The 12,350-nt window shown below is 46.5% G+C and overlaps 1 protein-coding gene across 3 annotated transcripts in view; it reads left to right on the top strand.

Moving 5' to 3' along the window:
• The window catches only part of LOC146351612 (major facilitator superfamily domain-containing protein 8-like), a 76,060-nt gene that overhangs the window by 48,849 nt on the left and 14,861 nt on the right, over positions 1-12,350 (top strand). Inside the window, exon 13 of one of the 3 annotated variants that reach the window (XR_014789634.1) lies at positions 9,585-10,101. The exons of the other annotated variants lie outside the window; for them this stretch is intronic. The gene's annotated coding sequence lies outside the window, so the exon portion shown is untranslated. Of the gene's footprint in view, positions 1-9,584; positions 10,102-12,350 lie in introns of those variants that run through there. 3 annotated transcript variants of the gene reach the window in all.

Below are 12,350 nucleotides of genomic sequence, written 5' to 3'. Positions count from 1 at the left end.
TAAAACAATTTCCGATTCCATCAGTGAACAGATGACAAAACAAAAGACCATCTGCAAAACACAGTTGAAACCTATTTAACAAAATTCATGCATCCCTACCTGAAACTGATTATGAAACATTAACCCTGTTGGTTCTCTTGGACCTCTCAGCAGCTTCTGAGACCATCTACCATGATATCCTTCTGGGGCATCAGACTGGAATGGGTTTGCAGGGCACTGCACTGCAGTGGTTCGCATCCTTCCTAGATCAGTCTTAGAAGTCGTTGCTGGGGGACATCTGTTCTAACCCATGGCTTTTGGGGTGCCTCAAAATTCCAAGCTATAGAACATCTACATGAAATGGCTTGCTAGAGTAATTTGGCTACAATATCAACAACATGCAGATGATACCCAGATCTACCTGTCTTTTCCACCTACGAGGCCTGGAGAGACTGTGGATCTCCTGAACAGGTTCTGGTGACAGTTTTGGGATGGATGAGGGCAAATAAACTGAAACTTAATCCAGACAAAGCAGAGGTACTGTGGGTTGGGAATTTGATCAATTTGATGGAGGGATGTGACCAATCTTGGATGGGGCTGCACTCCCCCTGAAGAACCAAGTTCATAGCTTGGGGGCCCTCCTGAACTTGGCTTCACTTGTGGAAGTGCAGAGGGAGTCAGTGCAGACGGAATCAGTGGCTAGGAGTGCCTTTTACTAGCATAGGTTGGTAAGTCAGCTGTGACTCTGTTTAGAGAGATTGAATCTCACCACAGTTACTCATGCACCAGTCGCATCCAGGTTGGACTACTGGAATGTACTCTGTGGGGCTGCCTTTGAAGATTATCTGGAAACTTCAGCTGGTACAGAAGGCAGCCACCCCGATGCTGCTGAGAACTATGCCATGGGTACATGTTGCACCAATTCTGTGTCAGTTGCAGAGGCTGCTGGTGTGTTACTGGGCCCAATTCAAAGTGCTGTTTTTGGCCTATAAAGCCCTAAATGTTTGTTGTTGTTTTTTTAAAAAATCATTTTTACTGTATTTTAGGTTTTATTTTTACGCGAGCCGCCTTGTAAGAACTATGTCCTAATAGGCGGCTTCTAAATACTAGAAAAAATAAAGAAATAAGATTGCCAGGCTTTCTGCACGTTAAACGAGCAATGTGGGTAAATCATAGTGATAGAAGAAGACATGTGTCTTAAGCTCCAGGGCTCTCCCCCACCCCCACCCCAGCAATACAGGGTAGAAAAAAAAATGCAGAAGAGTTTGATTAAACTGAAAGGGTCTGGTGTCTGTCGCACCCCGCTGAATAAGTTCATTAGTTCACTTAGAAAGCATGTGTTTGTACCTTAAGATTCCATATGCCGTGTAGATTTTTTTTTAAAATGTAGGTTTATTTAAGTCCCAGATACAGTTTTTCCCCAGAATTCTCAAGCCTAAATATTTACTGACAAACGTCTTAGAGCTTGGTCCCAGATCAAGAAAGCTGTTTGGTTTTTCCCCCTGCCAGACACAGAAATGTGGTATGCAACCAAGATATTTTGCTCTAGCGAAGAAAACAGGGTGTCAGGTTGGCGAAGGATCCTTTATACCGCGTTGGATCATTGGTGCATCTTGCCCAGTATTGGCTACTCTGGCGGTGGTGGTCCTGGGTCTCACGCTGACATCTTTCTCGTTCCTGCTACGTGTGGTCCTCCTCGGTTTAGTTTTCAGACAAAGCCACCACCTTTAAAACACTGTTCCCTGCAAACAAACACAAAACCTCCTGCTCGTGGTGCTGAGCAGTGACCCTAAGAGCATCTCCATTGAAGGCACAGAGCTCCAAGCCTTGTTGGAACTAAGGCCTGCCTCTTATCTCATGGGGGTGGCTGGGTAGCCGTCTGGCTCCTTGTTGTCGTGCTGACAACAGTGAAGCTTAGGTAGCAGGCCCTTCTCCCTTAGGACACTGCTAGACCTCGATTTGGCTGGGAGTAAAACTCCTTTAAGCCAGGGCCTGGGCTCTCTAGCTTGCCTCTCACATCTGCTCCTCCTGAAAGGCCAGGGGAGCAGAAATGGGCTATTGAGGATGGTGGCCATTATCCCAGCCAGTCGTGCAGAGCAGAGGGTCAGGGATTAAACCCCTACCAAGCTGCCTCTTGGTCTCCCATCCGGAACCTTCCCTCTCCATGCGTCTCACGCAGTGACACACACCGACTTGGCATCCAGCTCGTGCGTTTGCTAAATATAACCCCGGGCAGGGGGCGTGGGCAGGGAGGGGTGTGAATATGTGTGCGTGGAACTGCCAAGGCAACTCACCCAGTGGCCTGCAAATGAACCGGAATGTTCTCTAATCCCTGCCAGGCAAAGGACGGGCGGGATGGGTGGGCGGAGGTGAGGGGGCTGGCTAAGTGGGTTATGAAAATGTAGCAGTGGCCTGCTGGCAGCGCCACAGGGTGCCACGGCAGTTGGGCATCTGCTCAGGCACCTCGAAACGCAGGGTCGAGAGTTCAGCCCGCTCGCTCTGCGCCTCGTCTCGGGTCGCCCCCTGCCCTGCTGCCAAATGGAATGGCAGCTGCAGTTAAATCTTTCTGGCCCTGCCCCGCCCCGCCCGCGAGGAAGCTCCCATGGATGCAGAAGACTGTAGCTGTGGCTTCGGACAGTCCACGTTTTGCAGGGAGTGACGTAAATGGAAATTAGCACTTCCTGTCCCTTTAACTGGAGATGCTGCCAGGGATCAAAGCTGGGACCTTCTGAATGCAAAGCTTATGACGCCCCGTGGGCCACCAGACACAGCTGGTGGGCCGTGTTTGGCTCGGTGGGTCAAAGTCTCATGTCCGGCATATTGGCTTCCCAGAGGCATCTGGATGGCCATTGTGGGAACAGAATGCTGGACTAGATAAGCCTATGGCCTGATCCAGCAGGGCTCCTGTCACGTTCTTAGGCCATGTGGAATGATATGGGAATTGCCAAGATGACGCCATCCTGAAGATGTGCCGTTTCTGGCTTTCAAAGATGCCCAGCAGGGTGAACTTTGGGAGAATGCATGACGAGCATGGTGCATGATGGGAGAATCTGCATCTGCCAAGCTTTCTTAGGAACATCGGAAGCTGCTGTATACTGAGTCAGACCATTTTTCCTTCTAGCCCAGTGCTGTTGACACTGACTGGCAGCGGCTCTCCAGACCAATCCTCAAGAGGTAGCCTCTGGGGTCACTGTCAGAGCCATGGGCAGCAGCCTGGCGCACATCAGGAGCCAGGAACCAAGATCAAGACCAAAGCGCAACCAGGATCAGAGGGCAAACCGGAAGGCAGGAGAGCTATCATTTACATACTCACATGAGAGCAACTCCCATTAATTTTGTTACAGCAGGAAGCACATGCAGAGAGGCCATGAACTTTAAAGACATAATGCTGCCAAGATATATCTCTGGCCAGCTGCAGATGGGAGTTAGAGAGGGTCCAAGAGAGGGGGGTGGGAACCGGGCTTGAGGCAGGGTTGGCAGTGGGACCTGGCATCCTTGGGGGCCCAGCACCTCAGATAGTAGCTTGCACCCTACCGTCAGGATCCTTTTGCTCATAGCTGTCAAAGGAGCAGGAGCAGGCAATAATATTGATGAGAAGGTAGACTCACTGAGGGACAGAACCCACTGGGGTGGTCTTGCTCAGGCCCCTCCAAAGCCTGGAGCTGGTCCTGGTTGGCTCTTGCCATGATTCCTTCCTTGTGATGAGAGGATTCTTGCCCTGGAAATCTATAGCCATGGGGGTCATGAGAAACTATAAAACTGGCCAGGTCTAAGAGCAGATGCTGAACGAGGGTTCCAGGAATGAGTCCTAAGTCTAACTGAAAGATGACCTAAGAATAATCTTTAAGGGAGGGAGCAGGGAGCCTTCCTCACCAACAAAGGGATCTTTCGGGATGGGGGTGGGGTTGCCTTGGAGGAAGCATACCTCAGGCCAAGACTGGTTCCAGGTCCCCATCAAAGTGCCATCCAGTGATCCCCACATACCCGAGAAAGCTTATCGGCAGCCGTGGCACAGTGGACAGCAGCACCGCCATGATCTGAGCAAGCACCTGATTCCCACCCACCATTTTAACAGTAGTACAATGCCACTCTGGAGCATTAAAATGGCGGCTTCCTAACTATCTGCCTCTACCACCCAGTAAATTCAGGCTGAGGAACATTCCCAAGTCAAGTGCTGATGGGCCCTCCTGGGGTGCTGGGCCCCCAAGGATGCTGGGTGCTGTTGCCAACCCTGCCGTGGGTCCGGTTCCCAACCCCCTCTCTTGGGCCACAGACTTGCTTCTTCACCCTCTTTAACTCCCATCCCCAGCTGCCCAAAGATATATCCTGGCAGCGTGAATTGTGTGGACATTGTCCTGGCCCCAACACTTGAAGACACTTTCAGATACAACATGCCTTTATTGAAAGAGAGAAACAACGCTGCAGCAGAAGGGGTTCACCCTCTGCAAAGTGAAATAAACTCACAGTATGCTAGATGCAGCTAACTTTTTTTTAAAGGAAATTGATTAAACAGCCACTTGATCATGCACAGAATGCTCGTTTACTTAACAGGAAGTCTAGCTTAACCACAAGTTCTTAGACCATTTGGGTGACATGCCTAGAGATGGTGACATACAGGCAGTTCCTTATCTGGCTGGCTCATATAAAAACTCCTGTTGATTAGGCAAACTGCTTCTCAGAACTTTGTAGATCTTGCATTTTTTGGAGAGATGGTGGGGGTGGTCATGTACACATTCAAAAATTCCATAGTGGAGACAATTCAGGCCTAGCCTTCGCTCAGCCCTAATATGGCTCCACTCTGGTCTATTGCTGTTGAGCCGGACATCCTAGAGAGTGAAGTCAAGTGGGCCTTAGGAAGCATTACTAACAACAAAGCCAGCAGAGATGACAGTATTCCAGCTGAGCTATTTCAAATCCTAAAAGATGATGCTGTTAAAGTGCTGCACTCAATATGCCAACACATTTGGAACACTCAACAGTGGCCACAAGACTGGAAAAGGTCAGTTTACATTCCAATTCCAAAGAAGGGCAATGCCAAAGAGTGTTCAAACTACCGTACAGTTGCACTCATTTCACATGCCAGCAAGGTTATGCTCAAAATCCTACAAGCTAGGCTTCAGCAGTATGCGAACCGAGAACTACCGGAAGTACAAGCTGGGTTTCAAAGAGGCAGAGGAACTAGAGATCAAATCGCCAACATTCGCTGCATCATGGAGAAGGCAAGAGAATTCCAGAAAAACGTCTATTTCTGCTTCATTGACTATGCTAAAGCCTTTGATTGTGTGGATCACAACAAACTGTGGCAAATTCTGAAAGAGATGGGAGTACCAGACCACCTTACCTGTCTCCTGAGAAACCTGTACGAGGATCAAGAAGCAACAGTAAGAACCAGACATGGAACAACCGAGTGGTTCAAAATTGGGAAAGGAGGACGACAAGGCTGCATATTGTCGCCCTGCTTATTTAACTTATATGCAGAGTACATCATGAGAAACGCTGGGCTGGATGAATCACAGGTCGGAATTAAGATTGCTGGGAGAATTATCAACAACCTCAGATACGCAGATGATACCACCCTAATGGCAGAAAGCGAAGAGGATCTAAAGAGCCTCTTGTTGAGGGTGGAAGAGGAGAGTGCAAAAGCTGGTTTGAAACTCAACATTAAAAAAACTAAGATCATGGCATCTGGCCCCATCACTTCCTGCCATATAGAAGGGGAAGAAATGGAAGCAGTGACAGATTTTATTTTCTTGGGCTCCAAGATCACCGCAGATGGTGACTGTAGCCGTGAAATTAAAAGACGCTTGCTCCTTGGGAGGAAAGCTATGGCAAACCTAGACAGCATAGTAAGAAGCAGAGACATCACCTTGCCCACAAAGGTCTGTATAATCAAAGCTATGGTTTTCCCAGTAGCAACGTATGGCTGTGAGAGCTGGACTATAAGGAAGGCTGAGCGCCGAAGAATCGATGCTTTCGAACTGTGGTGCTGGAGAAGACTCTTACGAGTCCCCTGGACTGCAAGGAGGTCAAATCAGTCAATCCTAAAGGAAATCAACCCTGACTGCTCATTGGAAGTACAGGTACTGAAGCTGAAGCTCAAATATTTTGGCCACATAATGCGAAGAGAAAAGTCACTAGAAAAGACCCTGATGCTGGGAAAGATTGAAGGCAAAAGGAGAAGGGGACGGCAGAGGATGAGATGGCTAGATAGCATCACCGATGCAATGAATATGGACTTGAGCACACTCCAGGAGAGAGTGGAGGACAGGAAGGCCTGGTGTGCTATGGTCCATGGGGTCACGAAGAGTCAGACATGACTAAACGACTGAACAACAACAATAACAACATGCAGCTGACCCAGAGGTTTTTAGGGTTTGGAAGGGAGTGGGGGAGCATTCTGACCCTGGATGGTCGTCCTCCCCGCAAGCATATCTAACATTGGTACAGATCCTCTTCTCCTCTATTCTACCCCTCTCATCACCAAGATGGCCACAGGGTGGTTCCCCTTTTCAGCTATAAGGAATGACTTGAGCTAATCACTTTATGTTTGTTGGAAGTGGGGGAGGACAGTGGGTGCAGCAAGAAGACATATGCGCATGAATGACCCAAGGAAAGGGAGCTTTGTGATTAAGGGTGTGGGGATTTGGGCTCACGATGGAATGGAAAGAGTTTTCAGTTTGGGGGGGCGTGCGGGGGGAATCTGGCCTTGCGGCTAATGGAGTTTGGGTTCACGGAAGGGTCACCATTAGGTTGCTTCATTGCCATGTGTAGGGATGGATCGGATCAGCTTAAACTCCCCCTGCATTTAATCCATTTGGACATGAATTCCCATCTCTGTTCATTTAAATCATCCTTTTGGGGAGATCCCTCCCACTACTCTGGCTCCCTCCTGCACATGCTGAGTTAGACAGAGATACCGAGATGCTCCAGTTGTTCCGTGGATCCATCCACCTGAGGTCGTTTTGCATGGGAGTGCTCAGAACTCCTTTGGCGGAAAGGCTGGATCCCAACGTAATGGACTCAGTAGGTGTATAGCTCTCCCCTGGGCCCATGTGCCTCATCTCAGTTGTGCTTTTGCAGCCCATGGGCCCTATAGACACTTTGGTCCCACAAAGGCTCTCATGGAGCTGCCTTAAGGAAGGAGAGTCTGCCTGGAAGCAACACCGAGGCCCAATTGCCTGCACCATTTCAACGTGGTGAAGCCATCTCACAGGCTGACTTCTTCTGGAATCGCAACCAGGGTGGCCAGGAAATGCGGAAATGAATCCCTGAAACGGGACAAAAGATGGCACAGGATGTGCATAACATTTGCATATCCTCATTTATATGTATAGATGCAAATTTAGAAATAATTACTGTAATTTAAATAGAAACACAGTATGTCTCACCATAGTGAGGAAGACTGTGACCAGGCGACCTGTGTGCCTGCGCAGTGTGCTGCTATCCAGGTGCTATCTGTTGGTAGGCAACTTCAAGGCCCAGCACTCACTTCTGATTGTTCTTTGTCTTTCAACCCAACATGGACTGGACAGCCCATAAGACAGAGGAGCCCTTCAAATAGAGGACTCTCCTCCGATAGACCTCCAAATAGAGGACTGTCTTCTGTACAGTAAGACACATGGTCACCCTAATAGTAACTGGACTTGTGAACTTTTCAGCACGTTCATTTCCACATATCATGGCTCACCACTTCTTGGACAACCTTTGAAGTAATGGATTGAATCAGCAATGCTCTCAACATGTGCTGTAAACATGGTTGCTAATGAATTCTGCCAGAGAAAGGAATTTAGGATTGAAAAATCTTCTCGCAATATCATGCACAAAAACTAGTAACAGTTTGTGACTTAAGATTACAAAAGCCATATCTGTCGGTTAAAGGCCTGCATGTAGGATCCAAAACCACTATTTACGTAACTTCAAACTACAAAATCCATGACTGCAAGTAAAACGCAACATTCAAAGGCTGGATCTGTACTTAACACTAACCCATCATATGGGTTGTTGAATTTTAGGTTGTCTCAAACCCAGCTGCACTAACCATACTTTGTTAACCTTGAACAATCCAGAAAGTGAACCCATGGTTTGTTTTTGGGTTGTGAACTCTGGGTTGTTTAAACCATGGCTTGTCATTACATGCGAACCATGTCATTACATGGTTTGTTCTTGGGTTGTTTTGCCAGGCTAATGAGGCAGCAGGCAAAAGTGGTAAAAACACACACACACACCAGCCTCTCTACATACCAGTACTACAGTCCTGCAAAAGCATTTGAGATACAAGGAGGGAGCAGGCAAAGGAGAAGGGAAACAAACAACCCAGGGATTCAGAAAAAACCCTGTGGTTTGTTCAATCAGCTGCCAGACAAACCCTGAGTAGGACAACAAATCATGAGTTAACCGTGGGTTAAATAAACCATGGGTTAGTGTTATGTGCAAACCAGTTCATAAAGATACCTAGGCTCAAGAGTTCTAGTCTAGCCTTCTCTATACTGTGCTAATTTTGCAAGTGCATTGATTTTGTTTTTATTAACAAAGAGAAACCTGGCTCCAGCCATACAGTCTTTCACCTGATGTACAGTTCAGAAACGGTTTTACTACTTTGTCAGCTGCTTGTGTGAAAGTGGTTTAAGTTCTCAGCAGCTTCTCCAGGCATGGGTTCTTCCAGGCCTCCTGAGAGGCAGAAGATTAATAGAGGCTCTCTTCTCCACTCCTGCAAGTCAACCATAAGACCAGAAAAGAAGCCCGTCAGAATGGGTGAAATTCCCAGAGGACCAGAGAAATGTAAACTAGGGTGGCCAAGTGTCCTGCTTTACAGAGAATACTCCTCTATTTGAAGGGCTGTGAGTGAGCAGCCCTCTGTTTGAAGGCATCCTCTGTTTGAAGGACCGTCTAGTCCAAGTCCGGTTTAAAGAACCATCAGAAGGGAGAGCTGTGCAGGGGCCTGGAAGTTGCCCATCAAAACTTAGACCCTGTGCAGGAGACTGAGCTGGCACACAGGTCACCTGGTCAGTTTACCCCACTATGGTGAGATGCATTGCATTTCTATTTAAATGATAGTTATTATTTCTAAATTTGCCCCTAAACTGTACATTTACATATGCAAATGTCATGCAAACTGATGCCCTCTTTTCAGGGATACATAAATGGCCACCCTAAATCGTCAGCAGTTGCAAGAGGCCTTGTGAGATGGGCAAGGGGCTGTCGCTTCCACCCATAGACCGGAAGGGGCCAGGTGGCTTCTTCATGGATGTGGCTGCCAGGAAAAAAGGCAGAGCACAGGGAAGAAAAAGTCCGTGTCATCCTCCAGCTCCCCCCTCACCAAAACCCACTCTTTCTGTGCCCATTTATTCACCCTGAAAGTATCTGTTTCTTGGCAAGGAGCGGAAGGTCATGACCTGCCTGGGGCCCTGAGCTGCGCCAGAATGATCCACCATCACACTGTTGATGGCCTGGGAGAAGCCCGTCTAAACTGATCAGCATCCACGTCCCTGCCCAGGCGGACGTGGTCGTGGCTCAGCTGGGCCGCTGGGGGAAAGGGGGGTGTTTCTGGCCGCAGCTGGGTAGGCACTGAGCCAGTCTTCCCCTCCTCTTTCCCTCTCCTGCTGCAGGTGACAAAGGACTTTGCCATAATGTTCTATGGATGCTCTAAATTCTAAGGATGGAGCACCAAGCGAAGGGAACTCACTCAGTATTGGAGACTTTGTTTACTGATGGTTGAAATGGGATCCAGTCCCCCCACCCTGTCTCAAGAGCCAGCCATGCAAAGGGGAACTTGAGAAAAATGAGGTGAAGGAGGAATAAATGATGACTCTGGAAGTCAAAAAGCCATGGTGATGAAAGCTGCAAAAGCACCTAGAGGCCAAGGAGAAAAGAAGAGGACAATCAGAGCATTTGTGTTTGGCCTAGTTACACGTTTCCCATCATGTAATGTGGTGTCCTTTAAAAATGTTTTCTGACTGTATACACCTGCCACCTTTCTTGCCCCCGCCCCCCTGCTCTCATTCTCTCTGGGGCAAATGAGACATTACAAGGGGGTTCCCAACCCATGTTTCCCTTGTGAGGGCTGTGTGTGTGTGTGTATCATTTGCAGGGAAGAATAAATGGCCAGGAACGAGTATTTAACCTTTTTCCCCATCTGGCAATTTTCCTCCGCAGATGTCTACCTAGCAGTTTTAACCCTCCCACCCCACTCAGTACCTGAAGCCCAAAATAAGCAATGCGGTATGTGTGTATGTATCTTTGAAGGGTATTTTCAGAGGAGAAGTGACAGGAGTGAAAAGGGTTCAGCACCAGTCCTTCTTGCCGACCTCCCATTGTAAATGCCTCCTGGGCGTTGGGTTGGGACCACGTGTTTGTTGAGATTGTGCCTTCTTTGGCCCTTAGTTTGCCTTTCTCCCTTACTCTCTCCTGCAACCCATCTTTTCCTTCACCTCTGCCTCATTCATTCATTCATTCATTCATTCTATTTATCAGTCGGCTGATAACAACAGTTCTTTGGGAGACATACAAGATAAAAACCAAATGAGAAAAACCATCATTTCAATAAATCAGGAAATCATTAAGGCAGCAAATGAAACAACTATAAAACACAATAGATAATTTCAGAGCAGAGAGCAGGTTAAAAATCACAACTATAATGAATCATAATGAATTATTTATTGTATGGATGTGTTTTTAATTGTGTTTTGATGGATCTGTTTTTAGATTATGTTTTGAATAAACTGATATGTAGGAGATGCATTGTGCATGAAACATCACCAAACCACAGTAAATGACCAGCAATCACACATCCAGTTTATAAGTGTTATAAGAATTTTTTATTATAAACAAACAGATTTTTAAAATCTATTTCTTTGTAAAAAAAAATCTTTTAAAATGTAAAAATGGGATATGCAATTGCTGATCATTTGTTGTGGTTTCTTATGTTGTAATTAAGATTTTGTTTTTAATCTTTTTATTTTTATTGTATTTTATTATTGTTAGCCACTTTGAGCGCCTTTTTTGGCAGACAGGCAGAATATAAATTAAAAAAACAAACAATGCAGAGAGCCAAAGGAATATAGATTTCACAGGGTTAAATTGATCAGGCTAGAAGGTTTGAAATGTAATGACTTAAATATCAAGATCTGGAAGATTCTTCCTCCTCCTCCTTCCTTAAAACAACTTAAACAAACAGAAGCAACAAAAGCTGCTTCCAGATTTCATCCTGCAATTGCCTCAAACACGGAATTTTATGGAGGATCCAGATGACACTGTTTTCCACTTGTAATCCTCCCATGTTTTTCCACTGTTTCTTCCCTCCTTTTTCTTACCATAAAAGACATCAGAGGAAAATATGGGATAACTGAACAATCCCTTTTGATTGGTAGCTCTAAGAGCCCCCTGTGGAACCACCCAACTCTCGTGGCACCTTAAAGACTAACAAATTTCTTTTGGCATAAGCTTTCACGGACTACAATCCTGTTAATCAGATGCATGGTCATCCTGTAATTTAAAGGTATATTTACACACGGTTGGGGTCGGGGGTGGCAATTGTAAACAGTGAGGTCAGGCGGAATTGAAATGCAGAAAGTACAGTCAATGATATTACCTCATTTACAGGCCATTCACGAAATAGTTGCTGGCTGATAACATGGACATTCTTGCACTGGTGAGCTGATTAATACATGTAGAGTGATAAACACCTTTGTCCCTGTTCAGGCCACACCAGATAGAGCTGAACGTCTCACTGAATCTTGAAATCTGTCTTTGAAACCCTGTTGTTCAAGTAGAGCAGCCTTGAGTGTCCTGGGAGGCTGAAGTGTTTCTCCACTAGTTTTTGAATATTGCCATTTCTGAAGTCAGATTTGTGTCCACTTCTTTTGCATAGAACCTGGCCTGTTTGTTTTATGTAGAATGCAGTAGGGCATTGCTGGCAAATGATGGCGTATATCACATTGGAAGATGAGCAGTTATATGAACCCCTGATGTTATGGATGACATTATTAGATCCTGTAAATAGTATTGTTAGAGCAGACAGGGGCTAGATCTACACTTGTGCTTTTTATGGGTTCTGAAGTGCACTGATACCTGTTGGGGCACATTAGACATTCCATATACTGCTTTTCTAGAGTGATTTCCTGCTTTTTATTCCTTATTATCCAAAATACCGGAACAGATGTCACTGTGTGTGCTACGAGGTATAAATGTGCAAGAGGGATATAGCATCACCGTGATGGGATTGTATTGATCTGACAGGAGGTGTCGATTCAGCCAATGAGACAGAGTTTCCCTCTGTGTTTGCCACAGGGTTTGGTTCCTGTGTCTGTATCTTTGTTATGAGGTCTGCTATTGCTGGTGAGTAACTTCTTTAGGTTGGGTGGCTTTCTGTAAGC

The sequence above is a fragment of the Heloderma suspectum genome, chromosome 3 (assembly GCF_057233095.1).
Source record: "Heloderma suspectum isolate Gila_16-S chromosome 3, 16-S_ref, whole genome shotgun sequence".
Lineage (NCBI taxonomy): Eukaryota > Metazoa > Chordata > Lepidosauria > Squamata > Helodermatidae > Heloderma > Heloderma suspectum.
This window is presented reverse-complemented; position numbering and strand designations above follow the sequence as displayed.